General features: G+C 43.2%; 1 protein-coding gene across 2 annotated transcripts in view; it reads right to left on the reverse strand.

Annotated features, from left to right (window-relative positions):
* The window catches only part of LOC306925634 (plectin-like), a 158,096-nt gene that overhangs the window by 118,834 nt on the left and 17,149 nt on the right, over nucleotides 1-22,113 (reverse strand). The window lies entirely within an intron of this gene.

Genomic DNA, 22,113 nt, shown 5'->3' on the forward strand with positions numbered 1-22,113 from the left:
CTGCATGGGCATTCGTTCAAGGCCCCCCTGGAGTCTTTCACACGTCTCCGGCTTGAACGTGTGCGAGTGCCGGAATGGCTCTCACAATCACTGCTGTCCTGTTCAAAATCCTCATCACTTTTGTTGACGTACTTCCTCTTACTCCCACTCTGCCTGTCGTGACTCGGTAACACACGTTTCTCCGTGCGTCCAGCAGCTCTGTCACGGCAGTGTTTGCTCTCCAGCTCTTTCAACGCATCAGAATGGTCATTGTACAATCGAACCAAGTCTTTTTCTTGAGCAGCCAATCCAGCCAAACGCTCCGCCAGGTACGTAATATCGGCTGAATCAATATTCTCCCGCTCAATATTCTCTATCACAAAAATCTGCCCACGAAGAACAGTGAGACTATCGCCAAGAGAGTTCAGCATCATGACAGCGTCCCCCCTCACTTCCTCCTGTGACAGGTTGCTGCCGCTCATGGCCGGATTGGGGCTTGCTGTCCTTCTGTAGATGTCATCACCTCCATGTAAACTGTGGCTGTGTGCAGCCTTGTCACTGAGATCACCGATCAACTGTTTCTCCCTCACTGAAAGTTCATTCAACTGCGTCTCAATCATACGCAGAAAATGTCTGTGTGCCCTCGTCGACACAGTCAATTCACTGATCAAGTCCCTTTTCAGGCGCCGGACCGATCCCAGCTCCTCTTTAATACAGTCTGCTTGTAGCCCAGGTTTTGACTGCTCAGATGTTCTCACGTCCCTGTTGTCCACCTCAGTCTGTGCTGAGTTGTTGCTGTGACCCTCAGTGTCAATGCACTGGTTGTCTGTGCTGCAATCAGCGGAAATCTTCTCATCGGGCAGTACTGACACAGGAGACAATGGTACGGACAATTTCCTGCTCATCTCCTCACTGTCAATATGACTCGTTCTCAGCTGTCGACCTATTTTTACTTGAATCTGATGCCATTTTTCTGAAATTCTGGGAATATTCTTAGATGAGAATTTGTTTTGCACAATGTGCACTGGAGTGGAAGCCATAACTACTAAATTGTAGATAATCTCACTCACTGTCATAAATTCTGGGTGATACACTCTGTACTCTGACTGCAGTCTCCTCTCACCTCACACAGACACGCATACTCATTTGCATACTAGCCCCAAAGAATGAGTAGATAGTCTACAAACTCATGTAAAAACATGTAATACTTTCTCTCTCACCATTCACACAGGAAAGTGTAAAATAAAGAAATGAGAAAACTACTGACAGTGACAAAGAAATATAGAAATGCCTCTATATTTCTTTTTAGACTAGCAAGTCAAATCACTGACTGAGGGAAGAGATTGACCCCCCTGCATGCACTCCATACAGGCGTCAAATGCACTCAATCGCTCCCTCATTCACATCTAAGCAACTGTTTCGTCCCAGAATCAAATTACCCCTGCAGGCTATACTTCTTTGACTAAAATAAAAAACCTGTATGCTTAACCATCCAAATTAACCTATCTGATTTTACAAAGGATAAATGAAATATCCTAAATGTGATAATTTACAATGAGAAATGTATTCTCAATTACCTCCTAAATTTAGCTTGGACCCCCAAATTAAAGCCAATTTAACCTGAATTAAATCCCCAATTTAATATCTATATTACTCCCCCCTCTGAAACATGTTCCACATGCTCCAGAAATACCTAAAAGAAAAAATAATACAATAGGCCAACCCAAATAATAACACCCAAGCCTAAAGCATAAAATCCTCCCCCGCTCTGTCGCAAAGACAAAGAAAAAGGCCTCCCCAGCATGCGGCATTCAACCCCAACTCACAAAGATGCTCTAGCACACACATGTACGCACAATCATACCATATAAGCTACACTACCATTTAACTCCTAAACCCTGTCAACACCCTAACAGAAGCAGACTCCAAGTACCTAATTACTAACCTAACCAATAACCTGCCTAACACAGCGTCCAGATGTACACCATGGCCCTAACACGTACGCTTAACACAAGAATCACAAACCTATTCCATCATCCTAACTTCAGTCCTGGGTTCCATCCAAAGTCACGTTAAAAGCAACAAAAAATCCACAGATACGCAGGTCCGTCTTGCGTGGCGCAGAAAATCCCCAGACTTTTCCTCACCAACCTCCCTCCAACGTCTGGCGCCATTGTGATGTGTCTTTTCCTCAGGGTTCTGTGGAGATTTTTCTAAGTTGCTCGTTGAGAATGAATATGGAGATCCAGGCAGGCACATAATCCTTATTTCCATTTATTGGTCAGCATCAGTTACAGACAGGTTACAGATATCATCGTTCCATCATATTGAGGCCTGCATCTCATGCAGGGCCCCCCTTGTCTCTCTCTCTCTCTGTCTCTCTCTGTATCTCACTCACACTCTTCTACTGATCCCCTACCTGTCTTATACAGTCTTAACATGTGGGTGTCACCCTGTTCCTGCGTGTGTGTGTGTGTGTGTGTGTGTGTGTGTTGTTGACCCTCAAGGCTTAGTCAACATGCTACCACAGAGTCAGCAATCAGTCACCACAGGGGTCTTTCTGTTGAACGCATTCCTTGGGTGGTAAAAGTCACTGAGCCTACTATATATGACAGGAAGAACTCACAGCTGTTATTTAAGATAGCTGACTATCCCAAAGTGTCCCTGCGCCATCTTTAGTGACTGGCTATCCCAGATGGGACTCAATGTGACCTCCTATAAGCCAAAGTATTATGTGTACAATTATGACATATGTTGAGATGCATAAGCTATCAAAATATACATCAAGTGCTTGTTTATAGTACATGTTTGCAGCCATTATTATACCAGTATAGTATTTTATTCCTTGCATTGAAGTTTGGTCCTGAGATGAAGGACGTGTTCCCTAAAAACCTCCTTGAGGCTGATCAGCACGCTAATCCTATTCTTCCGTTTCTGGGTCCTGAGTCCTCGTGTTCCTTGGGGGAGATTTTAAATCCACCCATAAACACAAATATCCATTCCACACTCACTTGTGCACATACGCACGCACACAAATTCACTTTTTACTACAATATGAGGAATTGAAGTGAAGGGTGCTCAGGTTACGTAGCACAAGCCCTTCACCTGCACTTCGTCTTTGCAATTATTTGTCCATCAGTGGGACAATGACTGAGGCCATAGCAATTGGAGGACATTATGCTTATCTCTGCCGTGAGGTCTTTCCCATGGGAAAGACCTCACAAATAGCTCAACCACAGAGAAGGGAAACTACCCTCTGATGCTTTTCCTAACAGGGATGCAGGGATAACCCCTTCACAGGAATGTTATGGATTATGTAAGGACATTTAAAGTGGTTATGGAAATGGCCATGAAACCGCAAGCATGCATGTCCAAAGCCCTGTTAGAAGAATGTTTAGTTCTCAGAATAATATGACATAGTTTGGTAAAGGAAATGGTTCATTCAAGGCCATCGCACTGAAAGTGGGATCAGACACACTAGCATCTCACTTTGGATCATGGCCAAGGAATTTGATGGAATTCCCACATGCGGAAAACAAATGGAAGGACTGGATGGAAGTTTCCTGCCCTGAGTAACAACAGAAGTCACCCCAACCATTGTTCTAGCGGCAATAGACCACACTGAAGCCTGCCGGCCATTAGTGTCTATACAAGTAAGACGCGCAAACGCGGGAAGCGAACGCAGCTCGTAAATTGCAATAACAACAATTAGAATAAATTACGTACTTTTTAAGGTTTTTTTTAAGTTAAGTTTTTTTTTTAAATTAAATGTTTTTTCAAGTTATTTTTTTAGTGTGCGTGCGTGCGTGTTTCTTTTTTAGGTTTTTTTTTAAAAGTTTTTTCTTTAAGTTTTTTTTTAAGTTAATTTTTTTTTAAGTTAAGTTTTTTTTTAAAGTTTTTCCTTTTTAAGTTTTTTTTTTAAGTTAAGTTTTTTTTTAAGTTAAGTTTTTTGTGTGTGCGTTTTTCCTTTTTAAGTTAAGTTTTTTTTTAAGTTAAGTTTTTTTTTAAGTTAAGTTTTTTGTGTGTGCGTGCGTGCGTGCGTGCGTGCGTGCGTGTGTGTGTTTTTGTGTGTGATACAGCTGCGCCCTCTGGTGGTGGGCGGGTGGTGTTACAGCGTGACACACACACACAGACACACAGACACACACACACAGACGTGATCTGCTGGGTCTCATAGTAAATGCTCACTGCGTTCGCAATCACTGCGTTCGCAACTACGACTCAGAGATTGCTATGATGGTACATGCTACAGTCCGTTGTGTGTCGCGCACGCACGCACGCACGCACGCACGCACGCACGCACGCGCGCGCGCGCGCGCGCGCACGCACGCACGCACGCACACACACACACACACACACACACACACACACACACACACACACACACACACACACACACACACACACACACACACACACACACACACACACACACACACACACACACACACACACACACACACACACACACACACACACACACACACACACACACACCAAAAACGTTTTTGATGGTGATTCATCCCTTTCCCACCAGTGATAGCCTGGTCAAAAACTGCCAGATGTGGTCTGTCTGCTCATCAGTCTCGCTTATAAACTGCTCTTAAAAAGCCAACAGCCATGAAGCCTGGCTTGTCACAAATTGGACATTGAAATGGAAAAATATATATATCTGTCAATAAAAGCAACTTTTATTTTCCCTTCTTTTTCCTATTTGTCCTTTCATCCAGCCTGTCATTTCCACAACAGAGATGGCAAAGTCTGACACTTCTGTTGCTTGGTGAGTGAGTCACTTGCCGTGCAAGATAACAACCATCATCAGTCTGGCCTTGGTCTACTGAGACTCTACCACCCATGAGGAAACGAAACATTGGTTTTCCCATAGATTGTATGCCGATTGTGGGAGAGAAAAAACACACACAGGTTCATACACAGTAATGAACAGCCTAATTCTGACATGGTCCAAAATAAAAAAGTTTTCAAAATTGCTGCAGTTCTATTTCATCTGGGTCTCGTTATATTCCTTGACTCGAACATTGCCGTAGCCAACTGTATACCGAGACAAATCCTTTGTGGTCAGACACACTGTGGCTATGAATGTTTATTTGGTTATAGAATTCCCCCGCAGTACGACATTGTTTCACCTTAACCAGGCTCATGCTGAACAAGCAAACATATCAACTTCAAACACGCACAAGGGGGCATCGCTGCACAGTAGCCTGTGAAGGGACAAATAGCAGACTGGCCTTTCATCTAATATCAACAGATTCTATAAAGCAACTTCATTTCCTGAGTCTTCCAAGAAGAAAAAGAAGACGACTCCTGCTGCCTTTCCTTCCCGTCTTTGTTGTCTCCGTTTCTTCAATCTTGTGACGAGAATTTGAAAAGTGCGATGAGTCTGATATCTACAGCGCGTAGTCTAGAAGAAACACACCTCTAACAACATACTGTAGGAGGTGGACCGCTTTAAGTGACTGATTACAAAAGTCAAGGAGGTGAAGGAGACTTTCAGCTGTAAACGTGGAGAGGATATATTTATTTAAACAAGACCGCTACGTTTACACATGCAATGAGCCTCACGCATGCTCCACTCAACGCTTGACGCCTGTGGGCATGGATATGTCGCACTTGAGATTGACAAGAATCTGATAGAAAATAGACTTCTGTATCTGTATAGTGAATTGAAAACAAAGTTTTAAACTAGTAATGAGTTTGAATGAATAAAGATTGAGCAACTACATGGTCTAATTGTGTGACTGAAGTTTATAGATGCTGTCTATTCCTCAAGGGAATAAAAAGGTTAAACAGACTTCGACTCTGGCAACGGGCATGTGCGTGAGATGAACACGAACAGTTTCACTGGATCGCGCCTGCTTCTCATTATGCCTGTGTTATTGGCTGCCCATGCCTAACTACCTGCCCACTCGCCTCTCATATGAATTACTAGGCATGTCAATTGCTCCCTATGTGAAAAGACTAGAGATGTCCTGATACTGTATCGGTATCGGAAAAGTATTGGTATCAGCCCTTTTTGGTCATATCGGATCATATCGGTATCTGCGAATATGCCAGTCTAACCACCGATCTGACACAGGGGTAAGGGGTTGACACTATGGCAGGTAAATAAAATATTGGGGCATGTGGAATTTGCATTCGAGTTTCCCAAACTGCAAGTGCACATTTTAGTGAGGAGTCTGCTATTAACAACACAAGATAAAAAAAAGTAATTAATTAAATAAGTAAGTAATTTATTATTATAAATATTATTCTCTGGTATCGGAATTCGGTATCGGTATCGGCTAACACAGAAATTGTGGTATCGGGATCGGCTCGGGAACGAACGGGACATCCCTAGAATAGACCTTTAGAGCCCCACTGTGAAGGCTCTTGTACATCACTGAGATCGTACAAAGTGCACTCTTTTTCTATCCTCCTCAGCCATGACTGCTGACTGATATGCCAACCTGAACTTACTGCCCTCACATCTCAGTGTGTGCCTAATGAGTCGGGGAGCGGGACAACGGGTGACGGATGACCAGCTGGAAAATAGCACTGCAGTGAGAGAAAACTATTCTCACAAGATCACGTACAGTACATGCCAATCGTACACACACACACACTCACACTCACACACACACACACACACACACACACACACACACACACACACACACACACACACACACACACACACACACACACACACACACTACTGTACACTCTAGTAAAACCCAGAGTGTTAATTTAAGCCGTATGGGTCAGCTAAATAAATAGTTAAACACATACACACATTAGTATTACTGTAGTTGTGTGAGGATATAAAAAGTTAACCCTAAAGCCTCAGTTCGTTGTACTTGCCCCGGTGTTATGCACTGAAAATAGCCAATCTATAAACTCACAACTTATACCGTATGAGCTTATAGATCGTCTATTTTCAGTGCATAATGTGCAACTAAATTAGGTACAACTCTAAATCCTAACCCCTAAATAAAACATGACCAAATCTTTTTTAACCATGACCAAGAAAATTGTCCATTTCTCAAATTCTGCTATAATTGTGGGCACGCACGCACGCACGGGTCCGTTGAGCAAAGTAAACAGATACACAACACACAGAGCTTCTCACTGTGTTGTCAAATGAGTAGGCCTATCCATTCCATGCATCATTATCCCGCGACCGTGGCGCCTCATAATATTTGGCCGCAAAAGGAGGTCAAAAACCATCCTGAACACAAACAGTGCTACCCTGTAATCAGCTAACTGCTGATAATGTGACCGTTCAGTTTGTTATTGACACTGCTCTCTTTGCATGAATGCACTGAGATCATGGACCCCAAAAACTACTGTATGTATGCATCAAAGGAGTGATTACTAAGAACCTGAAATGATACAGTATTTTGGCACATCTGTGTTCGTGAGAGAATAGCCTCTTGTAAATGAGCATGTGTATTGCGTTAAGAAACGGTATTTCAAAAGGTACAATATTAACTCTTCAATAGCCACGGCACGTTTGCAATCCTGTGACCTGGCTGTAGTGTATATGCAGAACCAGATTAATTCCGAAGATGGAAGTAAGATGGTCATTTACGGTCACAAACTCCCACTATACCTTCAAAAGGCAGCCTCTGTAGACGTTTTTATACCTATACTCTTGCGTTTAGTTGAGCTTTTTAAATGCTTGTCATGTCACAGTTGTCACTGCCTTATTCACTGCTATTATTTTAATGTTGTTTTATGCTTTTCTTTTTTTTCTCCATTGCTCTGTAAAGCACTTTGAGCTGCATTTCATGTCATGAAAGGTGCTTTACAAGTTTTATAATTATTATTTAGGTTTTGAGGTTAACACAAGGCTGCAGAAGCCAAGAAAACCATAAGCTAGGCCACAGTGCCTTTGTCATGCAACCCCCAAAGAAACTAGGCCATGATTCTGTGAACGAGCAATGGGCCAGAGTGGAGAGAGGAGTTAGACTGGCATTACCCCTGCCCACACTGGCACAAATCACTGAGCAAACACATTGAACTGGGCCTAAAAGAGAGGTCTGGTCAATTAAAAAGAGAATAATAAAGACAAGGCGGCGATCCGAGCACTCAAAAGGTTAAAAATGAGGAGAGGGTGGATAAAAATAGATGTACTTTATACTTTATAAAAGTTAAAACAGGCCTTTTTTGTCACTTTAAAATGAGAATAAATTGGCAAACAAGAAAAGACAAACAAAATATTACGAAAAAATACGGGTTCACAACAGCAGTACACAGCAAAAGCCAGGGTTTAATGCTCAACTTGAATTGAAGGCCAGGGGGAAAGTGAGTGTTGAATAAAGATTTAAAAACCTCTAGGGTCTGGGCAGAACGAATATGGAGGAGCAAGCTGTTCCAATGTCTAGGGGCAGTCACCGCAAAGGCTTGGTCATCTCTCTTGTTTTTCTTTTTTCAGCTGGTCAGCCGACGTCAGAGCTCCAGCTGGCGTGTGACAATATGTACAGTAGGAGTTTAAGCTAAATGTACAGAGGAGGCAACCCGTTTAGAGCTTTAAAAACAACAACTATGCTTTAAAAACAATAACTATGCCTCTGTAACCACCTGGATTCAAATGCTAGACTCCCACATGGGAAATCAAATCTACCACTCACACGGGAATTCCTCCTTGTCCGGCAGAGACATTAATCTTATGCTCTTCAAGCACCACTGCGTTGCTCCACCTCCACCTCCACATTTAGCCACAGGCTGGAGGTTTTAACCTTCCATATGCCACAGTGTCCTGGACAGGAAAGCACACTGTGACAGAGGAAAATGAGGGCTACGCATGAAGTCGGAAACAGGGCTGGAGCAGAAACCTCCTCTGCTCACTCTAGTCTGGTGACTGATTCCTTTGTCACCACTGACTGGGAACGGGGAAATGACGGCAGCAAGACAAGCAGGGTTCTGCGTGCAGTAACTCCCTGAGCAACACTCCCAGACAGGCCAGGGAATTCCCTCTGTAATGACTGTGATGTGTGCATGTGCATGTGCATACAGTACACTACACTACACACACGCGCGCGCGGCGTGCGTGCATGTGTACGTGCTCTGTGTGTGCTACACGTGAGTCAGTGTGTGTGCTTCAGTGAATGTGCCAAGACTAGCTACAGGCAGTGTATTGTGCTGAATAAGGAGTAAGTAAAGAAGAGTATTTTTAACCCCTTCAGCCCTACTTCAAAATGAGCTAAAACAGCAGATATACTGTACAAGATCACATTGCGAGCTTGTAGATCTTCTATTTTCGCCTAGATAATGATATGGCCAGCACAGCTACTGTATGCCAGGTTAAAAGTGGTTGAATCATTTCTCATTAGATTCTGAAAGAGAGAAGTGAGCAAAGGTTCAGTCAAACTGTTTGTTTGTTTGTTGGTTGACACCATGATAAAGCTTTACATTTGTTTACAACAGGGTCAACCATTTTCAACCTTCTTTGCAAGCATTGAGTTCAAGTTTGAAGCAGACTTCCTTTCACTTCTTGTACCGGTGTGGAATGCACCCAGTATGGAATGCATTGTGTGCTTCCTGCACAATTATGAGTGTTTCCTTTTAGACAACATGCTTGACTGACTGTGCGTGTGTGTGTGTGTGTGTGTGTGTGTGTGTGTGTGTGTGTGTGTGTGTGTGTGTGTGTGTGTGTGTGGAAGGGGGGGGGGGGGAGAAAACTAACTGAACATACAGAAAATTTTGTTAGTTTTAGTCAATTTAGTTAAATAAAGCACAACGATCACAAGAGACATTGTTATGCATGGAGACTGGGATGTCTGCAGTACATGAGCCTTAGCCTTCGCCAAGTGGTGATTTGTATTACACAATACCTATTGTGAACTTCTTAAATCATGCCCACCCCTTGCAGATACTTGACTGTGCGTGCGTGCGTGCGTGCGTGCGTGCGTGCGTGCGTGCGTGCGTGCGTGACAGAGGACTAATGGACTAAAGTCAGGACCATTAAGAGGACTTAATGGACTAAGATACAACAGAAAATAGAGTAAATCCATGGCAACAGGCACAAAGTGCAAATTATCCAGCCATAATCACTAAAACAGGAAGCAAGATATGGTATATATGTACATGTAATAAACTGCAACGCTGCTGCTGCGACTCTTATTTAATAACACAATTAAAGACCTTTCTGTTTGCTGCTGCCTTTGATTGAATTGCTTAATTTTTACTTTTGTTTTATGCATCCTAATGTCAAAATTGTATTTCTGTAATTGTGTTCTGTGTAAAGCACATTGAATTGCCTTGTTGTTGAAATAAGCTACACAAATAAAACTACCTTCCCTTACATTTATCTCCCTTCTACACTAGCTGTCAATTTGCTGCATCTGCCATACACTATACTGCAGGATTACAATAAGATATAATAGCATTCTATCATAGAACACATTATCCCACAGTGCAGTACAGTAGGTGTCTGTGGCTATCTATCATAAGGCAGAGCGGTGCAAGGCATCACAGATTTTATATGGCCCCAGGTAGAGCAGCTCCGACTGAAATTGATCCTAAGCTGAGATACAGAGACTGGAAGGGATGGGACGAGAGGGAGAGGGACAGAGAGAGAGAGAGAGAGAGAGAGAGAGAGAGAGAGAGAGAGAGAGAGAGAGAGAGAGAGAGAGAGAGAGAGAGAGAGAGAGAGAGAGACAGAGACAGAGAGAGAGAGAGAGAGAATCAATGACTGATATATATTCTTGTGCTACCACTGCCACTGTTCTATTCTGATGTTTCTGAGATTGGATTAATCACACATCAATCAAGCTCCTTCTTGGCTGCACTCACCTGTAATATAAGGTCATATTACTTTCGTAAGGAAGCAGTGTGTGATGTACTATACACTGCACAAATCATGTATGGATAATCACCATAAATGTCACGGCTGGATGTCACGATAAATTGCTTGCTAAATACAAATGCAATCCATGCCAGCACTTAAAGAGAGTGCCACAGTGCCTTCCCAGCGCCCTGACGCTGCAGTTGGTGATGGACAGGCATCACAGACAAGCTATCGCCTACTTCCAATAAGTCACCGATATCCTTGTTCAAATGTTGCACAGCGGTGAGATGCAATAAAAGCGTTGCTATTAGTGTGTCTGTGTGAACACTCACACACTGTCTCAGAGAGCCGCGATGTTTCTGAGAGTGAGAGTTTGTGTAGGAGAGTGAGACTTGGGTCTGACGTCACATCACGGCAGCGCAGAAAGACTGATGAGCATGCTATGTGAGAGGAGTGTCAACTTGGGGCAGCCGTGTGTGTGTGTGTGTGTGTGTGTGTGTGTGTGTGTGTGTGTGTGTGTGTGTGTGTGTGTGTGTGTGTGTGTGTGGAAGATGAGGTGAAGGATCCTGTGGTGGATAATTTATCCACAGTAAATCTCGGAGACCACCTCTAACTTCTTTGCCTGAAGACCTTCCCTTGCATAATGAATCAGCCAGTCCCTCAAGGTCAGTGTGAGTAATTAAAGTAGCCTTGGGAACCGAGCCATTTAGCCCATATAGGAGGAGCCTAGCTCCCGTTTCCGAAGCACGATGTGTGTAAAAGTCTGATGTGTGCCCTTGGACAAGACACTATAGTACAGTATGTCGTAGTGACTTACCCCACTACCATTGAGCCTGCTTTATATAGACTTTGGTATGACTCGACCGGGGATTGAACCACAGCACTGACCTCCCAATCTTGTGCCGGACACTCTAACTACAAGTCCACTGAGCTGGGTATGGTCAGTGTGAACTGCACCCATCATCACCAGTAAGACGCCTTAAAGGCGAGAAGCGACCGCAGGGCCGAGACACTCTACCGGAATAATGTCACTTCATTATGTCAGCACTACCGCGGAGCGGACAGACGGTGATCTGCTTATATCTGTATGGTTGTCACCAGGGCTGCGTAACCACAGGAATGCTAGTGAAGCTATTGGTACACACGACAAAGTGATGACATTTTAACATGGTCATCCTCGTCTCCTCATCATTCTAAAAACAAGACGGTGTCTAATAATGGCATAGTTTCCCTGTGGATGATGTCATATTAATTAACTGTACGTCCATCTGGAGAGATGACGTAGGGGTGGATCTCAGATTATGAATTCACGAAATGTGAAAAATATTCACACACAAATTAGATTAGAATATTAAAATAAATAAATAATAATAGGCACTGCCTTGGACTACTTGGCAACGTGCAAAACACATTTTGCGGTGCTCCGTGGTTGCGGTTATGGTCAGGTTAGGGTTTGAGGTAAGTTGTCGTTGTCGGACCAATGACTGGTCGGAACTAAGTACTGCACCCGGTGATCGGTCCAGTTATTCGCGAGCAACAAGACAGTCACACACACACACACACACACACACACACACACACACACACACACACACACACACACACACACACACACACACACACACACACACACACACACACACACACACACAGCTATGTACCCTCCTGGCCCCTACAAGACCACCACGTTAAAAAAAGCCATGCCGAGGAGTCTACAAGGGAAATCAAATTCTCCACATTCTGGAGATTAGTGAGTAGGCTTGTCATTCTTTTTTTTTAAGATGTATTTAATGATAATACAGACATCATCATTTAAAACAATGAATTACAGAATCAAGATTTTTTTTTTTTTTAAACAAGACAAGACAAACTAAAAAAAAGAAGACAAAAAACAGCAAAAACAACCCCCCCCACCCACCCCCCACCCCAACCCCAGAAAGGTAAACTACACAGCTCTCATTACTCTGTATTGTACACAACACCACTTGACAACATCAACGCGGATAAATAAATAAAAATAACAATATAAATAAAACTAAAGCTAAATCAACCCAGAGGAGATATTGAAGGTAGAACCTCAAAGAACCTACCCCATATCCTTTCAAAAGTAGCAGGCTTTCTCCTTACATTGTACAGTATCTTTTCAGGAGTACAGTATGATGAAAGCTCATTCAGCCAGTGTCTCTGTGAAGGTGAGTTTTCAGATTTCCAATTAACCAAGATGATTTTCTTCGCAGCTGTACTGGCGAGTAACACAAAATACTCTTTGTTCAAATTTGTGTTGATCAATGTAACGTCACCCAGTAACCAAATTCTTGGATCATGTGGTATTTCAACCTCTATGATATCAGAGACAGTAGACATGATGAACTTCCAGTAATCAATCAGAAGTGGGCAGCTCCATAACATATGTAATAGGCAGCCTTCTGTTATCTTACATCTTTGGCACATAGCTTGTCATTCATTTTAACGTGACAACAGCACGCGCAGCACGAGCAAGGAACAGGTTTTAGAAAGATAAACCTGATAAGTCGCTTTGACGTGTCGTGTACTACAGTACAGATGAGATCAGAAATTCCCCTCCGTCCATGCATTAAGCACAGTAGGAGAACTACTACGTTTAGGTAAGCCAAGACGCTGTTCACATTTGCCTGGTGGGTTTGCATGGGAAATCTGAGGTCTGTCACTGGAGCACTACTGACACCAGTGCCTACATGCATTCTACCAGCTGTGTTGTCCTGTGTGCAGTGCACTGTGCACCGGCTGCACTATGACAGCGACTGACACACTTTCTTATGTAAACAGTGCAAAGGTACAGTATGTAAAGCACACAGACCAGAGGAGCCCGTTCTACTCTACTCTTTCCCGTCTGATCTGCTTCCTTCCACTTCCATTTCTTTCTCCGACGATGACTCAAGATGTACAAATATCACACAATAGCGTTCGGTTTAAAGGTCTGAGTCGGGGACCGTTCAGGCAAAACTTCCACTGCTCTTCAAACAATGGCTCTGCCGGACGGACACCCCTCCCAGGCAGCCTCCCTGGCGCGGAGCACAATAACAAACAAAATCGTTTTGTTTGTCTACCTGACCCTGATCACACTCTGTTGTCCTGCATCCACACACATCTATTCCTATCAATGACTCGTTGTTCTGGGCTAGGATCACTGGAGAAAGTCACCAGGCACCTGCTATACAGCTATTATTCTGACAAATACACAGGAAAATCAACATGTCAAATACCTTTAAGAGACATAATCTCCCTTTGGATTGACCTGGAGCCATCCATTGCGAATCTTTGACCTCCTTGTGGTGATGGTGATGGTGATGATGATGATGATGATGACGGGAAAGATGAAGTGATGATGTGTGAGGTTACAAGCCTTGGTATTATGTCTTTCTCCTCTCAGGCTGTGGCTACCAAATCTCTCACTACAGGCTGAGAAATGTCTAAGCTTGATCTGGCTTCTCTCGTTCACCTTCCTCCTCTCTTACTCCAGGTCTCCTAGCCGGGTAGCCACTCTGTTTTGGTCCCTCTAATACCCCAGCATGTGCACAAACACACCCATTCTGCGTGTTTGTCCATGTGTGTGTGTGTGTGTGTGTGTGTGTATGTGTGTGTGTGTGTGTGTATGCACAGGAATCTGAACAGTGGGGAAGGAAGCTCCTCCCTCATCCCCTCCTCTTCTCCCTCCTTCTCCTGTTTCACCTAAAAGAAAGCCGGGCTTTTCATTGTGAGGCATGCCTCGGTGAGAGGCCCATATCCATCACTCGGCCATTCGCCAAAAAGGCGGACGGCTTAATTGCATTTCAGCCAATCAGGATTCAACCCCTCTGGACATCCTGTCTCCTAATAATAATTTAATGTGAGGATGTGAGTACTGTACAAAGTGACCACAGAGAGAGAGAGAGCTGGAGATAATAACAGCGTCAGAGAAACAAGACGGCGAGAAGAGGGGGAGGATGTGATATTAAGAAGCAAATCATATCGTTGATTTGTTTTGCCTCTGTTTCCAGACAGTTCCCCAGACTGACCACAAAAATCCAAGACAGATAAAAGTCAAGAATGAAAGCTAAAGCTAAGTTAACCACATGAACCCTAGCTTCCCGATTCCGGGGGGGGGGGGGGGGGGGGGGGGGGGGGGGATTAGCCGATCTACAGTACAAACTCACATCGCGTTGCAACACGTCTATTTCTGGCCAAGAGATTTTGTGCAAAGTGGAAAAAGGAGGTAACTGGAGGTGTACTGTCCCTGGGGGTCAGTACACAATATAACAGAGTGGTGTTGGAAAAATCCTGTTTTCAAATATAAAGCAGTGCCAGTTGGTTCCCTGCCCAGGAATCATCGCCATAACTTCATGCCAATATGGAGGGAGTATCCCTTTCATTTACATGATACCCAATCTATTATCATAAAAACTCACTTATTCCAAAATAAACTCTACTGAAAAATGTCAAAATGTCATAAAATGAATTGTCCGATGTAATGAAATAAAACGAATGTCCAAAGTCAACAAACTGAATCTCTTTTATGACAGACTTATCATTAAAGATCTGAGATATCACATCAGCTACCAGCTGAGGACGACAGATAAACAAGCTGTAAGGATATTTTATATCGACCTCTGCCCTCTGGTCATCTCTTATCAACTAAGGAAATCAGTTGCAGCGTCAGCAGCAGAAGCCGTGGTCAAAAGCCAAGGATATGAATTAGACAGGGAATAAATGATGACAGCCACTGGTGTTGAGCAAGTCTACACTAGACAGCCTTGATTCAGGCTATCATTTGATTCAACACTAGGAAGGCCCCCGGGGGCCCCCGGCCCTCACAAACACTAAAGGAAGACGGGAGGAGAGGAGTTTTGGCAACAGGGAACAGTGGACATCTTGCCAAGGATATTATAGTTAACTAAAACTGAAATAAGGACGGATGGATAGATATAGATGGATGAAATATTATTTGTAACACCTGAATAAGTTCCCTTTGGTTTAATCCCAAACATTCTTAAGTATTCAGCAAATGCAAATAGCTTGTGTTCAAAAAGCATGCATGTATTCATGTGCACAGTTGCACACTGCCCAAGCCAACATGAAGCCAGCTCTTGGATGAAGCTGTGGTTGTCGTGCGTGTGTCGACTTCCTTCTGAATAACGTTTTACACCGATGTGCACAGCAGCAGAAGAAGCTAACAGCCAACAGTGTACACTTACACACACACACACACACACACATGGCCCCAGCTGTGAGCGTATGTGTTTGACTGTTTAAATTGGCTGACACCAGTGGCCCTTTGGACTTGTGCCTCTCTCTCTCTTTTTCTCTCTCCCTGCCCTGGTTTGTCAAAGTGATGGGTTGAATTAAGGAGATCTACACCGTGCAAAGGAAAGCAGAAGGAATTTGAATCAGATATTAACAATAGTACACGGTAATATCCTGATTAAACCTCGTTCATTTAACTCTGAGAGCATAAAAATGTACCCCTCTACTTTTAGACTTGGAACCGCTTTGACATGCCAATATTAAGTAGGCAAAAATGTTCAAAAATGTCCAAAAGAATGTCTGCATAAACTTGTACTGTAGAGCTGCCATGTTCACCATGCGACACTGTCGTACAATGAAGTACAGGTGGTTAGAGTTAAATGTAATTGAAGCGCATGTGATCAGTGTGAATTAGGTATGTTGGAACGCCAAGTCATTTTCACTCTCTGACACACGCAGGTAAATATACCACCAGGGAACATTGTAAAATGTTGAGCCTACATGACAACAGAGCAGGTAGTTTGTTCAGGATGATTTGTGCTTTTGGTTCTTGAACTTGTCAGAGCATTGGGAATGTCTCTGGTAGGTGATAATGAGCTGGAAAGCAGAGGGCCTGGTCCAAACATCCCTCACACCATGATGACTAAACCCAGAGTCAATGGCTTGGAAATCCTAGCTAGCTCTTGTATTTATAATTTACGGCTAGACAGATAAGAACAGAAAGGAGGAAATGTTTATCTTATCAACAGTCTGCTTCTGTGTCACATTTGACTCATTTATTGTGTGTTTCACTTGCAGGTTTGTTGTTGGTTCAAAGCACTCACGCTGTTGATTTCCATCTCTGTTAATTGTTTATGTCTAGTCTATTGAAACAACAATTTTTACAATACAGTCATCCGGATATAGCCTATTGACTGAGGAAGTAAAAAATTTTCCTTCGATTTCGGACATTCACTGTGTTCCTACAATTCCCACAATGCATTTTGCTGTACCAGCCTGGCCCACCTATGGTCTGCTACTGTATTATTGTATAGCTTCCATTCCATCAACCTGACTCATATTTTCTGAAAGGTTCTGTAAACACAGTGAACAATGACAATATTACAGACACAAAGCAGCTAAAACCACAGTAAGGGCAGTAGTTTACACATTCACATATTGTTCTCCAGGAACAAGTTAAAAGAAAATCAAAATATTTCACTATTTTTTTCTTTCTTGTTTTTCAAAAATAACCGATGCGACGTGGGTTAGTAGATCGGCTATTTTCTCCTTCGCTTTTGCTGTATGTTTAGATGTTTTCGCTATTTGTTATACAACAAATTATATCTCTATAATAGGATTTCACAAAAATTTAACTTTCCTCTGGTTTCTGTTCCCAGACAGCGTTTTTGGTGAAAACAAACTATATTTAACTGCCAATAACTAAAGAACAGAACATCACAGAGACAGTACACACATTTTTTCCGATTAAAGTAGAGACTCACTTCTTTTTATCTGCTCATATATTTTCCACTTTCACTTGTTTAATCTGTAGCCTATCCTGTCTGAGTAGCCTACTCTATCCTGATTGGATAAAATTGCATTTTGCATTTTCTGTTTAAAATGAGCTGGAGAGAAATGGAGGCTCCGGCTATTACTGAGTAAGACTCTACTCAAGTACTATATTTAACACTTATTTTAATCTAAAACCACTTACCCACTTAACCACTTACCCTTACCCTTCCAAATAGCCCTCAATCTGTTTTTTACAAATTTAACCCTAGATTAAACTACAAGAGCCCTAACTGGTCCTAACATCCAACATTCCCTCGCAGAAAAATCCTCAAAAAAATCTGTGGTTGCCAGAGAGACAGGTCTATTAATGGTGGTTCTTTGCAGATTCAATAACAACCTGTGAGTCAGTGATGTTTGAGATGAAGCCAGGATGAGGTTTAGTGGCAGATTTCACCAGGATCACTGTGTATTAGAAAGGGTCTTTTATTTTGTGATCTGTAAAGCCAAGGAACATTAAATGTAATCTAAAAATGTGCAGCAAATACTGCTGCACGTTGTCAACAGACACAGTCAACGCTTCAAAGTCAGCGAGGGTCTACCCTCCCATGTAGTCTAGACTCTACATCATCACACAATACCTGAATCAATTGTGAATATACATTTTCTTAATTTGTTTATTGATGACCTCAGTTTTTGACAATCTATTTCATATAAATATGCATACTATCATCTATGACTGTGAAACTGAAATAAGGACGGATGGATAGATATAGATGGATGAAATATTATTTGTAACACCTGAATAAGTTCCCTTTGGTTTAATCCCAAACATTCTTAAGTATTCAGCAAATGCAAATAGCTTGTGTTCAAAAAGCATGCATGTATTCATGTGCACAGTTGCACACTGCCCAAGCCAGCATGAAGCCAGCTCTTGGATGAAGCTGTGGTTGTCGTGCGTGTGTCGACTTCCTTCTGAATAACGTTTTACACCGATTTGCACAGCAGCAGAAGAAGCTAACAGCCAACAGTGTATATTACACATCATCTATGACTGTGAACAGCTATTTACTGTTTCCTGTGACATTATTTATTAGTTTGTCTTAATGCAAAGTGTTGGTAAAGCTACTCATAGCATACACATACTTTACTCATGCATTCTATCAGCTTCACACGTCAATGTCAAACACCCAGTCAGACAGTTTAGAAGTCCAAGGTTAATATGGAACTTTGAACCACTAGCAATGTTTTGTAACTGATGTCGGTTCCAGGAGGAATGGGAGTTATGAGAGGCTTGGCTTTTGTCATGCCAGCCCAGCCTCGGTTGGAGCAATTTGCTTGTCTGCAGTTTATAAGTCCAGTGCAGACTTATAACGGGAGCCCGTCCATCCACACAAGAGTTTATTAGCAACCAGGGAGGCTGCAAAGTGCTGAGGCTGAAGTGTCAACGCCTGCTGTATAGAATCTTCCTTCAGTCTCTGCAATGCTCAGAGGATGTTTTTCACTGTCTATTTGATGGCTTTATTGCGACATTGCATGTTGCTCCTCTGACTAGATTCTTGCCGACATAACAGACACAGTCGTAAAGCTAATGTTATAATATTCTCCTGTATTTGGTTCACGGAAAGAATTGGTTTGCAAATTCACACCGCAGAAAAGACTGTTTGACCAAGATCAACAGAGATTACAGAATAACGACCATATTAAACACTGCCACAAAGACTCTAGCCCCAATAAAATCCATGTCAGACTGTTTCTGTTGTCTCTCGGCCTTGTGTATGAAGCCCCTCTGTCCAGCTCGGACCGGTAGCCCCGCTGTGGACATCCAGACAAAACATTCCATTTGCCTGAGGTCACCCAGTTGCACAAATCTCTGTCTCAATGTAACAGCTTAGAGCACAGGACAGTAGTCAGCATACATCCATCATGCCCACTGCACTGACATATGCATGACTCTGTGTTCACATCATACTGTAGTATTTCACTTCAATCTTGGGTAAAGATTATCGAAGGTAGGGGGACCAAAAAAGTGATTCGTAAACGCACGCACGCACGCACGCACGCACGCAGCCACGCACGCACGCACAGACACACAGACACACAGACACACAGACACACACACACACACACACACACACACACACACACACACACACACACACACACACACACACACACACACACACACACACACACACACACACACACACACACACACACACACACACACACTGCAGTAAATTGATCAACATACACCCACTGTAACTTCCATAATTATCCAATGGAACTAGTAACTGTCAAATTAGAAATAGCTATTCTGACTTGATTTAATAATAGTTACATTAATTGTCTCCACCAGGCCGAAGGCATGGGGAGAGAGTATGTTTTGCACTCCGTCCGTCCGTCCGTGTGTCCGTCCGTCCGTGTGTCCGTGTGTCCGTCTGTGAACAGCTAATCTCTGGCACCGTTGGCTTGATCGCAGCCATACTCTGCACACACACTCCCTGAATGCCAGAGCTGAACCTCTGCTCCAAAGTTTTCACATTGGCCTGTTATAGCGCCACCAGGAGGCCGCTTTGTGCAAAACAAATGTTTTGACAGTACACCTACAGATTTTGTCCAAACATTACGCAAATTGGTACACAGTCTCTCTAGAGCCATTCAACGAAACGGGTCTTTCAGATTTTTCAGACTCCATCCTGATTGGCTAAGATTGGCTTCCAAAGTTCGCAGGAGTGCTCCGTTTCAAACAAAATGCTGCAAATCATGAACACATGGTGTGATTTCCGTTAAATTTTGCACGCACATTCCCACTAGGTCGAGGAAGAAATGCCACTTCAATATTTTCAACTCAGCCTCATGGTGGCGCTATAACTGGCCGATTTGTATTTTACCTATAACTGCACCGATCTGTGTAAAACCATGTATGCACACTCCCTAGAGGCCAAGGAAAAACCTTTGCCTGGAATTTTTCACATCAGCTCTTTATAGCGCCACCAGGAGGCCGACATATGTAAAACACATTTTCTAATAATACTCCTTCAGATTTTATCCAAATTTCACGCAAATCGGTACACATGCTCTCCATAGTCATGTGATCATGTAATGTTTTTGATTTCTCATAATTATCCATCCTGATTGCCTACGATTGGCTTCTAAAGTTTTCAGGAGTAGCACACACACACACACACACACACACACACACACACACACACACACACACACACACACACACACACACACACACACACACACACACACACACACACACACACAACATGTTTATATTACTCCTAAACATTTTGCCAAACATCACACACAATCCTATCCTCCTGGTGGAGACCTGTGCCCAGAAGGGCACTTTTTCTAGTTGTCTAATGATTCTATGAGCATTTACAAAGCAAAAAGGACAAGATGAATTGCAACTTCTCTGTTGAATTCAATACTACAATTCCTTCCAATCGCAACCCTGGTGAAATGTTTGTATAATTCTGAAAGGACACGTACTGTACAAGCAGTTCTAGAAACCCTTTCCTATGTTGACAGGGAAACAGCATACAGCTGTTTAAAAGGTCCGCTCAGGGGAGCTGAATTTCCTCTCCAGAACATAGAACTGCAAAGGAATTCTGGGAATGGAAGTGCAGGGTAACATTGCACAGAGTGACTGACCCCTAGTGGCGGTCTCCTCCTCGTTCAACCCTAAGACGATGAGTGAACGGGTTCCCTGGGGACCCTTCAATTCAAAACAGTGTCCTGTCAAATCTGCTTTTGTACACTCCCATTCCGAGAACTAGCCTCACCACCTCAATGAAATCAACAGGGTGAAAACTAGAGCGTGCTGCTCTCTGCTCTCCCACTCATGTCCTATTTGTGGATGGGTAGCGAAATGAGGGCAAGGTTTAATGTTGGTTGTCGTTCTGCAGTGGGCCTCATCCTACTGTACTGTAGGTCCTGCAGGGAGCAGGCTCCACGCAGGGCCCAGAGAATAGAGATCCCACAGCCCTGGCTCTGACTCATGGGTCTTATAAGTCACCGTCAGGACTCTGGAGCTGGTCCAAGACCGTCCCAGAGAGATGCGGTCATTTGAGCTTTATTTAGACATGGAGCCCAGTTACTGAAGAAGATGAGACATGCTTGAGTTGTGGGATAATGTCAGCCCCGTGTGTGTGTGTGTGTGTGTGTGTGTGTGTGTGTGTGTGTGTGTGTGTGTGTGTGTGTGTGTGTGTGTGCACAGACTGGTTGTTAGAGGGTTCCAACAACTTGGGATGCCCAAAAAGGAGGCTAAAAGGCTGGCAAAGTATTGTGGTGTCTCTGCTATAATTGGCAGCCGTCATATATGGCGGAGACGCTGTTACTTATACCCATAGAGTACTGTGTGACATGCCTGTTGTATCACGAAAACACATACCATGACTTTGCAGATGTAACTTTAATGCACCTATAATATTTGTGTCCTTGTATGCATATCCTTTGTGTGGACATAAATAAATGGTTAAAATGTGTGTGTGTGTGTGTGTGTGTGTGTGTGTGTGTGTGTGTGTGTGTGTGTGTGTGTGTGTGTGTGTGTGTGTGTGTGTGTGTGTGTGTGTGTGTGT

Source organism: Electrona antarctica (genome assembly GCF_951216825.1).
Source record: "Electrona antarctica genome assembly, chromosome: 6".
NCBI classification, from domain to species: Eukaryota; Metazoa; Chordata; class Actinopteri; order Myctophiformes; family Myctophidae; genus Electrona; species Electrona antarctica.